The sequence below is a fragment of the Elephas maximus genome, chromosome 6 (assembly GCF_024166365.1).
Source record: "Elephas maximus indicus isolate mEleMax1 chromosome 6, mEleMax1 primary haplotype, whole genome shotgun sequence".
Lineage (NCBI taxonomy): Eukaryota > Metazoa > Chordata > Mammalia > Proboscidea > Elephantidae > Elephas > Elephas maximus.
In genome coordinates this window covers 78,260,926-78,279,968 of record NC_064824.1, presented here as the reverse complement: position 1 = coordinate 78,279,968, position 19,043 = coordinate 78,260,926, and the positions used below count along the sequence as shown (strand labels likewise).

The window sequence follows — 19,043 nt, the reverse complement described above, 5'->3', positions numbered from 1 at the left end:
GCCTGGAGACCCCAGTCCAGTGGTAAAGTAGAGCAGGATAACCAGACTCTGAAGAGACACCTAGCAAAGCTGTGCTGAGAGACCATGTTGGTATGGGCAAAGGCACTGCCTATGACCCTCTTGAAAGTTCGGTCTTCCCCTAGAGTCAAACTAACTCCATTTGAGCTTGTGCCCTTTATTAGAGACCAGCATAGCTTGCCTTAATAATGATCAACCTCCCTCCCTCCATGAGATTGGAGATGTTGAAGTTACTAAATACTTGCAGTCTCTTTGGGAGACTCTGTCTTCTCTCCACAGATATGCTCGCCTAAGGAGCCTGCTTGAGCCAGAGGTACCCTTCCATCCACTCCAGCCTGGTGATTAGGTCCTCGAGGTGTAAAAAGCCAACCCCCTTCAGCAGAAGTGGACCGGCCCCTTTGAAGTCCTCTTGGCTACACCAACGGCTGTTGAACTCAATGAGATCAAAGCTTGGATCCACCATAATAAAGTAAACCACCCTGCCATACGACTAGGGACAAACCCATCAGAACTGTGAGAAGCAGACTTGTGAGCCAGTTGAGCACCTTAAGTATTGGTTTTCCCAACACCCTTCTGCATGGGTGAGATCCCCAAAGACTCTAAACGCTGCTAATAACATTGGTGTTAGTATTCTCTCTCCTATACCTGTATACTTTAATTGAACAGGTTAGATACCATAGACCTTTGAGTGAGCAGAATCAACCATGAACAGGATGATGTGGTTATTCCTACGTGTAAATGCTGGATGGGACTTCAGTGTTCTTAACAGATTGCACCAGGCTCTTATAAACCATACTACCTGCGCTAATAATTGCTGGATTTGTTGACACTCCCCTTTGTATGTAGGGCAAAGGTTACCCATAATCCCTGTACCTTTTCAACCAACTTAACTGAATAAAAGAAGAGGGGGTACAATTAATAAAAACAAAACCTTAGGCAGGGTCCAATACACCACTACGAGGTCTGACTATCAAGCAGTTTGGTGCATATACTGGTATCCTACCCATAGTACCTCAACAGTAGGTCAGTTGCTACAATGCAATATTACCTGGGTCTATGCTAACCGAACATGGACTAAATGCAACACCACCTCATTTGAATGGGACAGCACTAGCACAGTTATGTCAGAAAAATTAGGATACAATATAACCAATCAAAGCATTATAAAACAAGTCTTCCAATTTCCCCCTACAGCATACTCATTAAGACACCAAAGACTTTATTGGTTGTGTGGGCATTCAGCCTATAAGACATGGCCAGCTACTCGTACTGGCACACGTACGCTGGGCTGGATATGGGCAGGAAACATACACTTACTCCCCCTAGAGGAGTATGATGGTTAAGATTTCGTGTCATGATTCTCAGTGTTTTGGTAGCCATATAATGTTGTGATCACTTCCCTGTTGAGATCTGATGTGTGATCACCCCCATTATGGGATCTGCTGTGAGTATCCAATCAGTTGAAAGGGAGTTTCCTTGGGTGTGTGGCCTGTGTTGAATATAAGCGGACACTGTGGCAAGGCTTAGGAGATTTTGCTCACACTGGATCCTGCAGCTGGCTCCTATTTGTCTGACCTCCAGTTCTTGGGACTTGAGCTAGCAGCTTACCTGCAGTCTTGCCTGCGGATCTTGAAATTCATCAACCTACACAGCCTGTGAGCAAGAGCCCTGCTCTCTGACCTGTTGATCCTGGGTTCGTTAGCCCCTGTGACTACATGAATCAGGAGAAGCCTCTATCCTGACCCACGGACTTAGGACGTTCCAGCCTCTACTATCAGGTGAGCCTTTTCCTTGACATAAATCTCTCTCTATATATATATTTATATGCTATACTGGTTTTGATTCTCTAGAGATCCCAGCCTAAGACAAAGAGGTTCTGTATTCCACCAGAAGCATCCATAGGTTTAAAAGAGAAATTAGAGATACTACTAACAGTGCTTAGGAAAAGGCACAGAGTGTGGTTACTCCCAATGCTTGGGGCTGAGAAAAACTATGACGACATCATATCCCATATTAGTTCATTAAGAATGCATCTCTGACACTTGAGACAGTGGCCAATACTACCAAAAGCTTGACTCGGGCTTTGCAGTCTGAAGTAGACTCCACTGGAACCATGATTCTACAAAATTGAATTGCCTTAGGTCTAATGTTGGCTTCTTACAGAGGAGTTTGTGTGTGTATGTATATATACGTATCAATGGTAGCTGTTGTTCCTTAGTCAGTGCACCTGGACGGATTGAATACAACCAAGAAAAGTTGAGTTCAGTAGTTAGACAACTACAACGAGACCGCTGAACAATTAATGACAGCTTTCGGTCCTGATTTTAGCTGGCTGACATCATGGTTACCCAGTCTAGGATGGCTGAAATCATTGGTTGCTTTTATAGCGTTAATAATGACCATACGTATATGCTCCTGCTGTTGTGTGTAATGTATCCCACCTGCATGTCCTGGTTAAAAAAGGCCAACTTTTCAAGGTGGATGGGACTTCAGTGTTCTTAATAGATTAATAGATTGCACCAGGCTCTTGTAAACCATACTACCTGGGCTAATAATTGCTGGATTTGTTGACACTCCCCTTTGTATGTAGGGCAAAGGTTACCTATAATCCCTTTACCTCTCCCCCGAAAACACACCAAACAATTCCGAGCTGGGCTACATAGTTCAGAATGAACACTGGTCCTGAATGACCAATATCCAAAGAGAAAAGAAAGGAATAAGACAGAAGTCCCCATGCTGTGGAAAACTCCACTGCCTCAAACACCTTACCTGGCATGCCCTGTAGCTTTACATTAACATCCTGGTTCCCCTGTCCTTAACTGCTGCCCAGAACTAGAGAAAACTGGCAGAAACTGGTTTAGGTGCCATGTTGACATTCTGGATAATCTTTTAGCTCATTAAGTACTTCATACCTAGTAACCTCTCCATCTCTGGGTGGAGTTAAACCACCATTTTCTGAATACGTAATGCATGAAGTTATATATAAACCCAATTGTGCTTGTATAGTATGATTAAGAATGTTGCTGATGTAATTTATATGAACTTCTCATAAAAGTAACCTTCCCTCTCACCCTCACTGAGCAGTCTTGGAGGCAGCAGCCCCGACTGTTCCCTTCTTTGTGCAATGAAATAAAGGCATCTTTCTAATTTTTCACCTCAGCCTCTTGTTTATTGGCTGAGACAAGCCGCACCGAGCAAAACCTGGGGTTTCTACCTGGCAACAATGTTCTTATGGCCAATGACCAAGCAAGACTGTGATATAAAAGCTTATACTTTCACCCAGTGCAGGACTCTTCTATTAGAAAATCCTTGCCCTGGACCTCTCTGTTGGGCTGCCACAGACTTTATCAAAACTGCATCATGGTCTGATGGCTCCCCCTTCCCAATTATGTTTTTCTGTTTTCCTTTTGCAGTTGTCACTCCCCCATAAACTTTTTGCACTTCTGTCTCCAACTCAGTATCTGTTTCCTAGAGAATCCAACTGACACAGTGATACCAGGAATGATCAGAAAAAGCAAGTGGTAAACTGGGATTTTGAGACTGTCAAAGAGGATCCTGTTCCAAGTAGTATATGGGGCACAATGTGGTAATGCAATCGGTAAAACATTTAACTGGTACAAAGAGCTGGAACAAAATACCAGATAAGAGAGAGTTTACTGACTTGAGGGTGCTCTCTTAAAATATGAAATTTAACACCCTAGCAAGGATCCAAGGAGACTGAGAAAATTTGCTGCTAGAGTGTCTTCTAGAAGTCCAGAGAAAGCAATGGCTTATGCTGAGCAAAACCGAAACACCTGAATTGCCACAGCTGACCAGAGAGAAAGTAAAAAGTTCAGGGTAGTAGGCCAAAGTGGATATATTACATGAGGCCAGAAAACCTACCAGAAAATTATTTTCCACAGAAGGTGTAAAAATGGCCTAGGGGTGGCATCTGGCCTCCTCTAACTTCATAAGGGGTAAGGAGAATCAAGATAACAGCCCAAGGCTGATTCATATGAGGCAGAGGATCAGATATGCCTCCGCCCAGTCAAATAAATACCATACCCATTGCCATCGAGTTGATTCCAACTCATAACAACCCTATAGAACAGAGTAGAGCTGCCCCAACGGGTTTCCAAGAAGCAACTGATGGATTCAAATTGTCAACATTTTCGTTAGTAGTGGTGGTTCTTAACCACTATGCCACCAGGGTTTCCTGGTTTCTCGGCATTTCTCAAGCTACAAGAACTGAAGAAAAAACTCAAGCCTCAAGTTGCAACAGTGAAGGATTCTATAGGGAAAATATTAAACGACACAGGAAGCATCAAAAGATGATGGAAGGAATACACAGAGTTATCATACCAAAAAGAATTAGTCGACATTCAACCATTTCAAGAGGTAGCATATGATCAAGAACTGATGGTACTGAAAGAAGAAGTTCAAGCTGCAATGAAGGCATTGGTGAAAAACAAGACTCCAGGAATTGATGGAATATCAAATGAGATGTTTCGACAAATGGACGCAGCACTGGAAATACTCACTTGCCTATTCCAAGAAATCTGGAAGATAGCTTCCTGGCCAACCAACTGGGGTAGGTCCATATTTATGCCTATTCCCAAGAAAGGTGATCCAACCAAATGTGCAAATTATCGAACAATTATCATTAATATCATATGCAAGCAAAATTGTGCTGAAGATCATTCAAAAGCAGGTGCAGCAGTATATCCTCAGGGAACTGCCAGAAATTCAGGCTAGATTCAAAAGAGGATGCGGAACAAGGGATATCATTACTGATGTCAGACGGATCCTGGCTGAAAGGAGAGAATACCAGAAGGATGTTTACCTGTGTTTTATTGACTACGCAAAGACATTTAACTGTGTGGATCATAAATTATGGATAACATCATGAAGAATGGGAATTCCAGAACTCTTAACTGTGCTCCTAAGGAACCTTTACACAGATCAAGAGGCAGTTGTTCAGACAGAACAAGGGGATACTGAGTGGTTTAAAGTCAGGAAAGGTGTGTGTCAGGGCTTTATCTTTTCACCATACCTATTCAATCTGTATGCTGAGCAAATAATCCTAGAACCTGGACTATATGAAAAAGAACATGGCATCAGGATTGGAGGAAGACTCATTAACAACCTGCATGATGCAGATGACACAACCTTGCTTGCTGAAAGTCAAGAGGACTTGAAGCACTTACTGATGAAGATCAAAGACCACAGCCTTCAGTATGGACTGCACCTCAACATAAAGAAAACAAAAATCCTCACAACTGAACCAATAAGCCATATCATGATAAATGGAGAAAAGATTGAAGTTGTCAAGATTTCATTTTACTTGGATCCACAATCAACAGCCGTGGAAGCAGCAGTCAAGAAATCAAGAGACGCATTACATTGGGCAAACGTGCTGCAAAGGACCTCTTTGAAGTGTTGAAAAGCAAAGATGTCACCTTGAAGACTAAGGTGCACCTGACCCAAGCTATGGTACTTTCAATCACATCCTATACATGCGAAAGTTGGTCAATAAATAAGGAAGACCGAAGAAGAATTGACGCCTTTGAATTGTGGTGTTGGCGAAGAATATTGAATATACCAGGGACTGCCAAAAGAACAAACAAATCTGTCCTGGAAGAAGTACAACCAGAATGCTCCTTAGAGGCAAGGACAGTGAGACTGCATCTTACATACTTTGGACATGTTGTCAGGAGGGATCAGTCCCTGGAGAAGGACATCATGCGTGATAAAGTACAGGGTCAGCAGAAAAGATGAAGATCCTCAACGAGACGGACTGACACAGTGGCTGCAACAATGGACTCAAGCGTAACGATTGTAAGGATGGCACAGAACTGTGCAGTGTTTCATTCTGGGGTACACAGGGTCGCTATGAGTTGGAATTGACTCAACACCACTTAATAACAACAACAACAGTCAAATAAATACATTCAAATTAACACATAATCTTTCAGAAAACATTCCAGTTTCTCCTTCTCTTCACACCTTGACTATCTTTCCACTCATATGCACATGACCTCAGGCCTCTGGCTGGGTAGAACCAGTAGACACTGGCCACCTATCAATCATCTTGTTTAATCAACCTATCTTTTGTCCCAGGCCACTGTAAATGCGCCTCTTCTCCCCTCAGCTGCAGCATAACAACTCTTACTTTCCTTTCAGTCATTATAGGTAACAAAAACCAAAGCAATGATCTAAGAATCAAAAGTGTCACTTCCTATACCCCTTCGTTCTTCGTCTTACAAAGTCCCATGCTTCCATGAATCTGGAGCCATTGCAACAAATTCCACTTCTTACACCAACTGTAAGAATGGCAAGGCAATCCCCTGCCTAGTTCCTGGACTCATGCCAGTTTTCAAATCATTGAAGACTTGACTGATCTCAGGAAGAAAGATCCTGCAACATAAAATCAAATATATATTATAATGATTCCCTTGGTCCTTTCCCTAAAGGACCCACTTTCACTTATTTGAGTGACTGTATGAGTTAGCCAGATCTAGTATGCTTCCTCATTTTAATTATTATTGAATACAGGTTCAGAGTTGATACTGATACCTGGAGATGTGAAGTCATCATGGCTCTCCTGTTGCAGAAGAGGCACATGGAGGCCAGGTAATGAGTCTGGCTCACAATTGATTCACAGGGTTCACAGAGCAACCCAGTGGTTATTTATCCAGTGTTCAAGTGTATAATTGGGAATGACATAGGTTCACCATTGGAGTAACTTCCATATATGGTACTTGGCCTGTAGAATAAAAGCTATCATAATGGAGAAGGCCAAAGAGAGGTCATTGAAACTGCCAATACTGGTCAAAAGAGTAAATATAAACAATATCACCTTCTGGAGAGAGGTAGAGATGAATGATACCCTCAAAAATATAAAGGATGCAGGTGTGATAGTCCCCATTATAAAAAAAAAAACCCCATTGCAATGGAGTTGATTCCAACTCATAGCTCATAGCTACCTTATAGGACAGGGTAGAACTGCCCCATAAGGTTTCCAAGGCTGTAATCTTTACCAGAGCAGATTGCCACATCTTTCTCCTTTAGAGCAGCTAGGGGGTTCAGATTGCCAACTTTTCCGTTAGCAGCCAAGCTCTTAACCACTATGCCACCAGAGCTCCTAGCCCCCATCATATGGCAACGCCTCTCTGGCCCCTCTAGAAACTAAATGAATTAGGAGAATGATTGTAGACTATTGCAAGCTCAATCAAGTAGCAGCCCCCAACTGTAGCTACCCTGTCAGGCATAATATTACTACAAGCCCAGGATGATATGGCCTCAAGTACATGGCATGTGGCCATTGACTTGGAGAATGCATTGTTTTCTATTCCAATCAAAACATTAGAAATAGTTCACAACTACATGAAACAAACAGACGATATACACTCACAATTTTGCCCCATGACTATGTTAACCCTTTTACTCTCTCTTATAATATAGCTCATGAGATTGGGACCATCTGGAAATCCCACAGGATATCATATAGATCCATTACATCGGTGACATAATTGCTGATAGAACAGGTTGAGCAAGAGGTGGCCAGCATGCTGGAGATTTGATAAGACGCTTATGCTCCAGGGAGTAGGAGATAAACCCCATGAAGAATCAAGAACCTGTCCCTTCAGTAAAAGTTTTAAGGGCTCAGTGTTCAGGAGACTGTTACGACATCCCCTCCAAAGTAAACAAATTGCCACAGCTTGCATCCTTTACAAGAATGGAGGCTTCTTTGAGCTCCAGATACAACATATTCCACACCTAGGAATATTTTTCTGCCACATATACCAGGTTGTCCTAGTCATCTAGTGCTGCCATAACAGAAATACCACAAGTGGATAGCTTTAACAAAGAGAAGTTTATTTCCTCACAGTAAAGTAGGCTAAAGTCCAACTTCAGCACCAGCTCCTGGAGAGGGCTTTCTCTTTTGTTTCTTGGGGAAGATCCCCGTCATCAATCTTACCCTGGATGAGGATCTTCTCCACATAGGGACCCTCCAAAGGACACACTCTGCTCCTGGCACTGCTCTCTTGGTGGTATGAGGTCCCTCTGTCTCTCTGCTCACTTCTCTCTTTTATATCTCAAAAGATTCCCTCAAGACACAATCCAATTTTGTAGATTGAGTTCTGCCTCACCAACACAACTGCTACCCATCCTCCCTCATTAACATCACAGAGGTAGGATTTACAACATACAGGAAAATCACACAATACCGGGAATCATGGCCCAGTCAAATTGACACACACATTTTTGGGGGGGACATAATTCAATCCATGACAGGCCATATGATCTGGCAGATGCTATGGTATTAGAGGTGTCAGTTGTAGATAAAGATGCAGCATGGGATTTATGGAAATCTCAGCAGGAGAATTACACTTCAGGCCCCTAGTGCCATTCATCTGCAGTGAAGAATTACATGTCTTTTGAAAAACAGCTGTTGGCAAGCTACTGGTAGAGAGGGCATGCTTGACCATTGGGCACTACATAAGTGACCCATCATGAAATGTGCCTTGTCAGACCTGGGCCTCCACTGAGACATCTGCTCTGCCGCAGTCCAACCGCCATCCCCCTCCCCCGCAGCCCGCCAAGCCGCAGCTTCTAACTGAGCTTTGGCCCCACCACGCTGCAACTCTAACTGCAGTTTGAATTCGGTGCCAGAATCCCCTGCATGCCACATGCGCAGGACCTGAAGAGCTGTGTCCTCAATTTGTTCTTGGACCTGAGCATCACCAACATGATTCAGCAGTCAGACCTCCAAATGTGGACATGGGAAGACTAAGGGTGGAGCGTTCCAGGCACCAAACCCAACCCCCAGACACCACTGGAAATACAAAGCGCCCCAACCCCCTCAGATGGGGAGCGCGTGGTCTTTCAGCTCCTAGGTCCCACGCTGCTCCTTGCTTCCGCAAACAATAAATGGCCACTTCCTGTTCCCCTTGCAACCAGTGATGTGGTACCCATCTTATTTCGATTGGCTAATAGGACAGGACAAGAACCCGTGGTAGGTTACAAATTCTGGCAACTGTGCCAGGACGCGCGGACTCCGAAACCTGGGTGGTGAGTATTCGGACCCCCACAGCCCCTTAAGGCGCACCCTGACTGTTTGGTAAGGAGTTTCCGGTGGTCATTGTGATCCCCACCCTAGAAGGAAGACCATCGGGTCCCCACCTCAGCTCGGGAACAGAAACTGGACGGGAAAGGCTTCTAAATTCAGGTAAGGTAATCGTGAACATGGGACCAGGCTGTTCCACTGGTCCGGGGGGGAGGGGGTACAGGGCCCTCTCCCCTGGGAGCTAGGCAAAGAAGAGGGTGGCAACAGTGCAGTCCTAAGGCCCGACTCCAAAAGTTACAAAACAAGGGAAGTAGTAAGTCGTGGCCCCTGGGACCTATCCTCAGCCTAGTTGGGGTCCCTTGCCCCATCAGTGACCAAGGATGTTTCAGTCCCTCAGGAGTCGCCCCCACAATCGGCGACGATCTTTCTTTCGGAACACTCTCCATTTCTCTTTCCCTTTCTCTCTACCTCTGCTCTCCAAAAGCAGAAAACGGGCAACTTAGTTTTTGATCAAGCTCAGGTTTTGGTTCTGTTTATGGTCCTGGTTTTGGTTCAGGGGACGTCCTTTTTGTATCGGTGTTCTTTGTCTGTCTGGTGGAGGCTCCTCTAGGTTGGGTGGGAAGTCCTTTTGTTTGTGTATGACTAGAACCAGTGTCCTTTGTCTTCATGTGAGCGTACAGGAGTAAGAACATGGATAATACTAAAAACATTCCGGAGTGTTCACCCTTAGGTTATACTTTAAAGAAGTGGGATAAACTCGGCTGTGATCCTAGGGAAAAAGGAAAAATCCACCGCGACCCTTTTGACCACAGCGGTGTTCGAGGCTCTCCTCCCAGACCTGTGCCGAGAGGGAAGGAACGGAGAATCAAACAGGGAGGCCCATCCAAATGTCCTGGGGATCTTCCCTTGCTGTCACCTTATATGGGGGGGGAAACACCCCACTGAGAAATTAATGTGGCCCAGGGTGCCGCAAAGCCAGGGCAGAGCCAATGGAGACGGCCAGCCTCCAGCCAGTATCCCCTCTGCCAAACAACTCCAGCGGTGGACAGGGACCTGGTTCGGGTTCAGGTTCCCTTTAGTACAGTGGACCTGATTAACTGGAAGAATAACACCTCAGGATGTCGAGAGAACCCAAAGAAAATGTATGAACTATTTACTGCCATCTTTAACTCTTTTGATTCCACATGGGCAGACTGTCAATCTCTCTTAAGCACCTTCCTCTCTCTGGAAGAAAGACAGATGGTCCTAGATATGACGCTCAGCTGACTGGAGATGCAGTCGATGACATCTTCCCCCTCCAACACCCCTGCTGGGAACACAATCACACGGCAGAATGCGGTAGGCTCACCCAGTATCAGGACTGTCTTCTAGTGGGCCTTAGAGGTGGAGTGCCTAGCAGAGGAGGTCAGAAGCTGGCCAAATGCACACAAAAATAGAGAGTAAAGAAGTGTGCTGTCTCATTAGGGAGAGAGCAACTAGGAGCATACAGCAAGGTGTATACAAATTTTTATATGAGAGACTGGCTTGATTTGTAAACTTTCACTTAAAGCACAATAAAAATTAAATTAAAAAAAAAAAGGTTGAGTGCCTAGGCTCTTAAATTGGAACAAGGTATGTAAAATTAAACAGCATAAAGATGAGATTCCTTCGGCTTTTCTTGAAAGGATTTACAGAGCCTTTAGACAATGTACTGATCAGGATCCAGGGACCCAGCAAATGCTCAAATGGTCAATAGTATTTTTATAAGACAATGTGCCCCAGACATTGGGAAAAAAAACTTTGTAAGATAGAGCGGGGTGTAACTATAAGTATCAGACACCCAGTCGAGATGGCATTCAAGGCCTATAACAGGGAAGACAAAGGCAGAAAATACCAGGATACCTTACCAGCAACAGCCGTACAGAATTGGGCTCCCTTAGAGGAGAAGATCTACGGGCCCTAGCGGGGCCTGACCCCGACCCCTGCTGGAAAAGACCCAATGTGTATATTGTAAGCAGGAGGGCCACGGGAAAAGAGAGTGTCCCAAGAGAAAGAGTGAATACCGAACAATTCAACATCATGCCTCTCTGGTTGATGATAATCCCAGCGTGTTGGCCCAATTTGTCGTCGCTCCAAGTTTGGCCACCCCTCTTCCCACTCCGTCCCTGGAAGACTCCATCCACCATGACTGTGTCCGGGTGGTGGGCCTGATCCATGCCAGCTCCCCAGGCCCACAAGATCAACCACTAGCGGACACTGGTTTAGAAATCTTCACAGGGGAGAGTAGCTTTGACAAGGGTGGCCAACGGAGAGAGGGCTACGCAGTTGTCAGCTGCACTGAGATCATCAAGGCAAACACTCTCCCAAACAGAGCCTTCGGCCCAAAAAGCCAAGCTGGTTGTGGTGGTCTAGGCCTTGCGGCTGGCCAAGTCCAAGCCAGTGACTGATTAAACAGGTTCCGAGAATGTGCCGTCAGTTTTACATGTCTATGGGGCTTTGTGGAAGCAGAGGGAGCTTCTGAATTGGGTCAATTAAGAAATCAAACATAGACAATAGGCTTTACAACTCCTTGAGGCAGTGTTACTCCCTGCCACTCCAGCTGTGGTACACTGCAAAGGACATCAGCAGGAAGATACAGTAGTGGTCCAGGGCCACCAAAGGGCCAACTTAGAGGTCAAGTGGGCAGTGAGAACCATGATCCCAATAAAATAGTGGCTAATTCTAGCTTGCAACAAGTTACAGAAGACCTTTATGTTGCCCATTCATGATAATTGCAGAAATAGGGATTGAATAGGGAAGAAACAGCTAATGAGATTTGGAGGGGTAGAAAGCAGGAAGAATGAAGAGAAAATGGAAAGGGAAAAGGAAAAGGCACAGAAGAAAAGAAAGAAAGGAGGGTAGAATAGCAAGAGAAAGAAAACTGGAAGAAAGGAGAGAAGGTAAGGTAAAAGTGAAAGAAGGTGAAAAGGAAGAGAGGGAAGAGGTCTCCCTCAGTATTAAAGGACATTATTTGGAAAAAAAAATAAATAAAATAACCAAGACCTTAGCAGTGTCAGAGGAGAACAAGTACCAGAAATATGTTCCAGGAGAAGATTGCAAGGAAAAAAAAGTGAGTCAGACTGTTGAAGCCCATCTGGCCAAACACTGCCAGAAGACCTAATTAACATGGGTGAAGGACCTTCCCTGGTCTCTGTTCAGGATTAGGGTTGCACCTCGAACTAAACTTAAGGTAAGTCCTTTTGAGCTTATGTATGGCCATCCCCTCTTCCGTAACTTCTGGGAAGGCTTAAATACTTTGGGTCCTGAAAACACCTTGGAGGCTGAAGACATACACAAAGCTACCTCACTATTAAACAATATTTGTATTCTGTGGCAGAGGTGCTTGACTCTTTTTACAGGAACACGACGCAGCAGACTCTTCAACAACCTGATGTCTCTCTCCGTGTCAAGACCTGTAACACTACAGACCTGGCAGGAAAATAGAAGAGACCTTGTGAGGTGCTGGCATCAAACCCCACTGCAGCCAAGATCACCAGAAAGACAGCATGGGTTCACCACCCTTGCATCAAACCATTTCCTACTCCCATAATCGACCAACAAACCCTGCAAAACAGTAAGAATTGGCAGGACAGTGATAATTGAGAGACTCAAGGTTTAGAGGATTTAAAGTGATAGACAATTATGCCAGTTGATTAGTCATCCCCTAGTGACTGCAAGTTTAGTCTTACTAATAGTTGTTTTCTACCTGGTGCTTGTTTCCCACTGAGCTCCATGGCTATTAGCTAGCTCTGTTCATGGCTCTGTTCATGTTTGCCATCCACATGTGATCTTATATCCTGTTTTTTTTTTGTTTTGTTTTTGTTTTTTTAAATCTCCTATGAGTCGGAATCGACTTGACGGCACTAGGTTCTAGGTTTTATGTCTCTCTAGGGGAGAGGCAGGGCCCCGAGAGTGGGAGAATAACTATCTCATAAGTACCTCAAATGCTCTCCACTTAAAAAATCACTGGGTCTGCTTCACCCCCTCACCAGAACTAAAGAAAATGTAGAGGCAGTCCCAGTCACCAATTACACCCAGGTGCCCCCACCTACTAAAAACACCACTAGATTCTCCACATGATAGATCTCCCCCAGGCCCATCTTTCATTATTACAATGGGGATTCTGCCCAACAGACTACCTGGGGTTTCACCAGCTCCACTGCGAAAACCCCAGACAACTGGAATGAAACAACTCGTCTCCAGACTAACATGACCAGCCAAGTCTGTTGCACAGGGTCACCTACTGAGAGAAGATATCCAGGAATTTCCTAAGAACTTTTTGTTTGCTCCTTGACTATTGCTTGCCCAACCACGTGGGGCCTACACCCCTGGGCACACTCAATTACCTCCAAAGCACTTTTGCAATGCCATGGGAAAGAATACCAAAGCCCCACGTGCTGAGTGTGCCAACCTGGGCTTTGTGGTACCCTGGCCCCAAAATGGTGGAGCAGCACTTGGCTTGAGTGGGCTGGCACCACCTTTGGTGGCTGCACTATCACTGAATCTTTGTGTGCCCCCTGTGGATGTGTGAATGTGTGGGTCTGGCTCATGCCCGAATGACCGCAGCCCAGCTTGTTGTTGTCCTGGCTGTGAATGGGTGGCTCCTTACGTTAGCCCTGTCACTACCACAGGTCAATGCTCCCTAAGATATTTATTCCCCTCAGGTACCAGTGTCCACATGTACCAGGCCTCTAGACGAGCCTCAGGCTGTAGATGAAAGAGGGCACTGGGTTTAATCCTAAGCAGGGCAGGTCCAGTAATAGGGCTCCTGACCCCTTGGGGAAGGTTCGAGTTCCTCCATGGTAATGAGGGTTTGAGTCCCTCTGTGGCCGCCTTTTTGAGGGTTTGAGTCCCTCTGTAGTAAATGGCTACACAAGTTCAACCAACACCCAACTTCACAGGATATCTGGGATGTAGTAAAGGCAGCAATCACAAACTTAACATGGTACCTTCCCCTTCTAAGATCCCTGGCCATGGTCATTCTGCTACTTGTATTTGGGCCTTGTTTGTTTAACCTTTCAGTAAAGTTTGTGTTTTCCAGGCTTCAGAAGTTCCACCTGCAGATGATACTGCAACGGGGATATCACCCCATCTTCCTTGAGCAGGTTCCAGCTAGAGCCCAGTTCTATGCCAGCACCCCTAGCCAGCAGGAAGAAGCTACAGAAGATGAGACCTTCGGCCCTAAACACCTTTTAAGATAGAGAGGCAACTGAAGCCTCTGCCGAGATTTCCGCTGCTCCACCATGGTTCCCCCCGTCACAGCCCGCCAAGCCACGGCTTCTAACTGTGGTTTGGCCTGACCACACCAACCTAACCGCAGTTTGAATTTGGTGCCAGAATCCAGCGCATGCGTGAACCAGGATTTTGGCCCATGCACAGGACCTGAAGAGCAGCATCCTCAACCTGTCCTTGGACCTGAGCATCACCAACATGATTCACCATTTGGACCTCCAAATGTGGACATGGGAGGACTAAGGGTGGAAAGTTCCGGGCAGCAAACCCAACCCCCAGATGCCACTGGAAATACAAAGCTCCTCAACTGCCCCCCCACCCCAGATGGGGAGTGCATGGTCTTTCGACTGCTAGGTCCCATATTGCTCCTTGTTTGTGCAAACAATAAACTGCCACTTTCCGTTTCCCTTGCAACTAGTGGTGTGGTGTCTGTCTTATTTCAATTGGCTAATAGGACAGGACAAGAACCCATATCACATAAATTCTGAGGGCCCCAAGCACAATTCATCATAAGATGGAAGTCTCACATTTGGGATGAAGCACAAAGAACACCAGAGTGCACAAGAGACCTACATGAGCAGGTAGCACAGACCTCCATGTCACCCGTTACACTGACATCCCTCCCTCAGTTCATATTGATAGCCATATGAGAGGGAGTGGAGCTAAAACTATCAGAGGAAAGAAGAAAAAAAGGCCAAGCTAAGTTTATGGATGGATTGGCTCACCACATGGTTGAAAGCTGAAAATAGACAGCAACCACATCACAGCCTCATTCAGGACAGCCTTGAAGACAGTGGAGAGGGACAATCTTCTGAGCAATACTGCAGTAGAAAATCAAAAACCAAACCCATTACAAAACCAAAGGCCAAACTCATTGCCACTGAGTCAATTCCAACTCACAGCGACCCTACAGGACAGAGTAAAACTGTCCCCACGGGCTTTCCAAGGAGCAGCTGGTAGATCTGAACTGCTGTCCTTTTGGTTAGCAGCCGTACGTCTTAACCACTGTGCCACCACTATGGTATAAGGACCTAGTCATTTAATCCCTTAGTAGTCCCTCCGTTTCAGAAACTTTGGCAGCATAGATGTTAAGAGCTACCACTGCTAACCAAACAGTTGGCAGTTCAAATCTACCAGGTGCTCACTGGAAACTCTATGGGGCAGTTCTATTCTGTCCTGTAGGGTCACTATGAGTAGGAATCAACTCAACAGCAATGAGTTCTTGGTAGTTCCCCTTTGGAGCTACCCCTGCCCAATCCTGCTTCTTCCCTTTTCTTTTAAAATTCCTAACTCTATCTCAGTATCTTCTTCTTGGAGGACCGAAATGACAAACCTACTTTTTTCTGGCTCCATTCAACTCTTGTAGGCTCAATCCTAACTTTCTTATTTCCACTGATAATTGCAGTGGTGTTCATTATATTTCTTTTAGATATGTTTACCAGATTCATCTCCTGTGCCACGTATTGGTACAAATGAAACATATTCCCTTAAAATACCTTAGAACACCAAAACACAACTTTAGCTATGGTCAACTCTCTTCATATGAATAATAATACCCGTTACTGTCAAGTCGATTCCAACTCACAGTGACCCTACAGGACAGAGCAGAAATGCCCCACAGGGTTTCCAAGGAGCACCTGGTGAATTCCAACTGCAGACCTTTTGGTTAGCAGCCATAGCTCTTAGCCACTAAGCCACCAGGGTTTCCATCGATAATAACAGATAGCAGTTATTACATACTAGGCACTTGACTACTAACCTAAAGGTTGGTGGTTCGAGCCCACGAAGCAGTTGCATGGAAGAAAGGCTTGGCAATCTGCTTCCATAAAAAGTTACAGTCATAATGATTACCCATTCCTGTTGAGTCAATTTCAATTCACAACACCCCTATAGGGCAGAAAACGGCCCCATCAGGTTTCCAAGGCTGTAAATCTTTATGGAAGCAGAAGACCAGAAAGCCCTATGGAGCAGTTCTACTCTGTAACACATGAGGTCTCCATGAGCCAGAATGGACTCCAGTGCAGCTTTTTTTTTCTCTTTTTTAAGGGGATGGGTATTGGTATTATTCCTACTTAACAGATCAGGACGCTGGGGCACAGAGTGTGAAGTAACTTGTCTAAGGTCACCCAGCTAGGAAGCCATAATTCAAATGTAAATAGTCTGGCTCCAGCTTCTTTATTATTAACCACTGTACTCTTCTTTCTCTTGAAAAGGGTTGGTAGCAGAAGCACCCTAAAAATGTAATAAATAAGTATCTGGAGAAACCAGGCCTGGTTTATATAAGGTTGGTGAATATGCTATAGTTGTTTTAAACCAAAACCCAAACCCATTGCCCTTGAGTGGATTCTGACTCATAGCAGCCCTATGGGACAGAGTAGAACTGCCCCCATAGGGTTTCGAAGGCTGTAAATCTTTACAGAAGGAGAGTGCCATATTTTTCTCCGTGAAACAGCGAGTGGGTACGAACAGCAGCCCAGTGCTTAACCACTGTGCCACCAGGGCTCCTCATAGTTGTTTTAGGGAAGGATATATCCCCAAACAGTTAGAAGTAGTTGAACTTTTTTGTTGCTATTGGAAAGTAAGGCATAATGAAATTAATTGATGCTGGATCCCTGAACTCTGTACAGACTACCATTCAAACTCTGCCAGATAATCTCCTTACCTCATGATATCTTGACCGTGAAAAACTGGTATTATGATCTTTAAGGTTGCATGTCAACTTGGCTGGGCCACGATTCTGTGGTTTGGCAGTTATGATGTAGTTTGGCAGTTGTATAATGATGTAATCACTTCCATGACAAGATCTGCTATGAGTAGCCAATCAACTGAAAGGGAGTTTCCTTGGGGTTGTGGCCTGCATCCAATATATTTGGACTTTTTGGCAAAGCTCCTTGGCTTCTGCTCTGCTCTGGATCCTGCATTCAGCTCGTCAGCATCTGACCTCCGGTCCCTGGGACTTGGGCCAGCAGCCTGACATCTGACCTGTGGATCTTGGGTTCATCAGCCCCTGCAGCTAAGTGAGTCAGGAGAAGCCTCCAGTTTGACACCTGACCCATGGACTTGGGACTTACCAGCCTCTACAACCCTGGGAGCCATTTCCTTGAAACCTGGATCTCTCTATCCTTCACTGGTTTTGCTTCTCTAGAGAACCCAGCCTAAGATAGAGACATCATTTTCTTTTCAGGATTAGCTTCTCTTCATTACTTCACACTATTTATGGTTCTGTATTTTCTCCTTCACTTAGGCTTGAAATCTTGGTACTTTACAGGCACTTTTTAACATTTGGTAAAGCTTAATACGCTCTCGTGAAACTACTGTAAAGAGTCTGAATAAGCTGTCTGCTCTTAAGATTTTCACGGAAAACTGACTTAAGTATTACAGTCATGCCAACTGCAGAAAATAGTTTTAGATGAAAGTAAACCTCGCTAAACCCTAACCCTTACCACGTTTCCGGTGCGTTGACTGGATGTACTCGGGGGCGCTTACCTACAATGACTACAATTCCCATCCTACACTGCGGCCTCCACAGCCTAAAACTACAATTACGCTAGCGTCGTTTCCGCTCGTACGGGCAGTGGGTGTTTGATTTAGTCGTTTGTATCAACTTCTTTTGTCGCCGTCTTAGGGGTAGCAAGTGGATGCACAGAGTTCTTTGAATCTAGTACTACGAAATAGTGTTAAAATAAATCAATACTTTTATAACATATCACAGCTAATTTTTAATGTATTTCACGCTCCGCCTTCATTGTGCCGCCAGAGCCCAGGAACGGGAAGTGACGTGTATCCGGTGTAATGGCGGCGCGGTGGAGCTGTAGGTAATTACCGCAAACTCCGTAGACTCCCTGTAGGCAGGGATCCGACGTAGGTGTGGCAGTTTTCCTGAACGGGTGGGAAGTGAAAGGGGCCCAGGAGTGGGTGCGCGCCCGTTGGCCCAGCCGTGGGCTGTAAACGGGTGCGCGTTGCTCCCTGCCCGCCGTGCGCTGGCCCGCGAGGTGGGGGTGTGAGCGCGGGTCGGGTCGAGGAGTCGGAGCGGGTTAGGAAGGGGCGGTGGTGTGCTCGCTCCCCGCCTGCATGGATGAACTTAGTTTCCGCCTGAGAGTTTTGGGCTGACTCCTATCTCTTTGTTAGTGAAATCCAGCAGTAGCGATGGTCTTTTTCTTCGCGTACAGTGCGGTTCGGGCGCGGGGTACTTAGAGCCTGAAGAGTTAAGTTGGGCTTCCCAGGCACCTTTCATAGTGTCCCCGTCCTAGAGTCATGGGGGTGGGATTAGGAAACTGTAGTTGATTGAAATAGTGGAAGTTGCACTCTTTCACTCATTTCCTTCTTAATATTCCTGTGACTACCTATTTTACTAGTTTCTTTTTTCTTCGTTTGCCTCGTAAATACTGATTGTTCTCAGTGTTTAGGCCGGGGGGGGCTCTTTCCTTATCATGTGTATTCTTTCACTGTCATCTTCATCTTTTGATCACTGGAACTACATCCAGTAGGGTGATCATAACTTCCAAATTTGAGTCTCAGGTGTCCACCTGCCTTCTGAGCTCCGGATCCAACAGTACATTCTTGCGTACAATGGTATTTTAGTAGTTTCATTAACTGCGGTAACTGCTTTATTTATTTTCACCTAACCCTCAAAGCAGTTCTTCAAGGTAAGTGGAAAAGGAAACATACTGAGAAAGGCTGTTCCAAAGGCAAGCATTGAAGTGATTGAAAGCGTGATAAGAATTTG

At 45.3% G+C, this 19,043-nt stretch overlaps 1 protein-coding gene across 1 annotated transcript in view; it reads left to right on the top strand.

Annotated features, from left to right (window-relative positions):
* The first annotated feature begins 18,026 nt into the window (after positions 1-18,026).
* CWC22 (CWC22 spliceosome associated protein homolog) overlaps positions 18,027-19,043 on the top strand; it is a 71,381-nt gene continuing 70,364 nt past the window's right edge. Inside the window, exon 1 of the mRNA XM_049887569.1 lies at positions 18,027-18,132. The gene's annotated coding sequence lies outside the window, so the exon portion shown is untranslated. The remainder of the gene's footprint in view (positions 18,133-19,043) is intronic.